The sequence below is a fragment of the Gossypium hirsutum genome, chromosome D01 (genome assembly GCF_007990345.1).
Source record: "Gossypium hirsutum isolate 1008001.06 chromosome D01, Gossypium_hirsutum_v2.1, whole genome shotgun sequence".
Taxonomy (NCBI): domain Eukaryota; kingdom Viridiplantae; phylum Streptophyta; class Magnoliopsida; order Malvales; family Malvaceae; genus Gossypium; species Gossypium hirsutum.
In genome coordinates, this window is record NC_053437.1 from 48142713 (window position 1) to 48145084 (window position 2372).

Genomic DNA, 2372 nt, shown 5'->3' on the forward strand with positions numbered 1-2372 from the left:
ATGGGACGACTTGCCCAGAGGTTCATATCACCATGTTCTGCAAGCGAATGGCTGGATACGTTAATAATGACCAGCTATTAATACATTGCTTCCAAGACAGCCTTGCAGTGGCAGCATCCAAGTGGTACAATCAGTTGAGTCGTGCCACGATTGCTTCATGGAGGGACTTGGCGCAAGCATTCATGAAACAATATAGTCATGTGACAGACATGGCTCCTGATAGAATCACCCTTCAAAACATAGAGAAGAAGCCGAGTGAAAGCTTTAGGTAGTACGCACAGAGATGGAGGGAGGTCGCAGTCCGAGTTCAGCCACCGCTCCTGGAAAAGGAAATGACCATGTTGTTCATTAACACCCTGAAGGCACCATTCATTACACATATGTTAGGAAGTGCCACAAAAAGCTTTCCTGACATAGTCATGAATGGCGAGATGATTGAGAACGCCATCAGGAGTGGGAAGATCGATGCTAGAAAGAGTAACAGAAGATCGGCTTCAAAGAAGAAGGAAAACGAGGTGAACAACACAAGCATGTACAACAAGGGTTACTCGAAGTCAGTAACAGTGAGTCAGCCAGGAAAGGTGGCTGCCAACCAGCAAAGCTCGTCGAGATAAGAGGTCGGTACAAGGCGAAATACTGAGAGGCTTCAATTCACGCCAATTCCTATGTCGTACAGGGAATTATACCGAAACTTATTTGACGCACATGTAGTTTCCCCTTTCTATCTGAAGCCCTTACAGCCCCCGTACCTCAAATGGTACGACGCAAATGCACAGTGTGACTATCATGCGGGAATCACGGGGCATTCCATAGAAAACTGTACTGCCTTCAAGAAGGTGGTTGAAAGGCTCATTGGTATGGGTGTCGTTAAATTTGATGAAGCCACCAAAGTAGAAAATCCATTACCAAACCATACTGGCAGCGGAATAAATATGATGGGCGAGGACAGAAAAATCAGGGCAGATATTGCGGACGTGAAGACTCCTTTGAGATGGGTCAGGAAATAGATGGTGAAAAGGGGGCTAATTGTTTCAGAACAAAGCTGTGAGAAGAGGAGGAATTACTGTGAGTTCCACTGTGAAATGGGGCATGAAATCCAAGAGTGTACGGAGTTCAGAGCTGTGGTACAGGGTATGATGGATAATAGGGAGGTGGAATTCTGTGAAGGAGTTCAAGATGAGAGTCATGTATGCGCATCAGAGTTGGCATTGGGAGTCCCGAAGGCTAGCCGTCCTGTGGTCATCATCTCGCTACCTCAGAACAGTGAGATTGGGGCGCGAATAACACCAAAAGTAATCATTCAAAAACCGGCTGTGTTTGCATATAAGGACAACAGGAGGGTTCCTTGGAATTACGATTGTAATGTGACAATCCCAGGGAAGGAGGATGTAATCAATAAAGAGGAACAGGATGAAGGAAGGCACCACGAACAGATGAAAGCACGAGTAGAGCCAATAAGAGAAGAAACTTCAGTTGAAAAGAAGAAGAATGTGGTTGAACCCGAATTTTTGGTCAATGAACCAATCAAAGAGGAGGAAGCTAGAGAGTTCTTGAAGTTCATAAAGCATAGCAAGTATAGCGTTGTGGAACAGCTGCACAAACAACCAGCTCGTATATCTGTGCTAGCTTTACTCTTGAACTCGGAGGGACATCAGAATGCACTACTGAAGGTGCTAAATGAAACTTATGTGGCTGACGATATCTCTATTAACAAGTTGGATCGACTGGTCTGCAATATAAGCGCTGATAACTTCATTTCTTTCAGCGATGATGAAATACCACCTGGGGGTATGGGATCTACTAGAGCTTTACACATCACTGCAAGGTGTAAAGGGTGCATATTACCAGGGGTTCTGGTAGACAATGGATCGGCATTAAATGTATTGCCCCTATCTACACTCAACAGGCTACCTGTGGATAGTTCGCATATGAAGTCGTGTCAGAACGTGGTTCGAGCATTCGATGGTACTGAGAAGAGGGTCATGGGAAGAATTGACATTCTCTTGTTAATTGGCCCAACTATTTATGAGGTGGACTTCTTAGTTATGGACATCAAGCCTTCTTACAGTTGCCTATTAGGAAGGCCATGGATTCATTCAGCAGGTGCGGTACCATCATCGTTACATCAAAAACTGAAGCTGGTGTCAGAAGGCAGGGTTGTGACGATAGATGCTGAAGAAGATATCATTGCATCTGTGACCAACGATGCTCCTTATCTAGAAACGAGCGATGATGCAATCGAATGCTCTTTCTGTTCCTTGGAGTTTGTAAATACAACATTCATCCGTGAGGGAAACAAGATCCCGATGCCGAGAATATCCAGGACCACAGAGATGGGTCTGCAGTTGACTGTTGGAAAGTGAGCTTTGCCG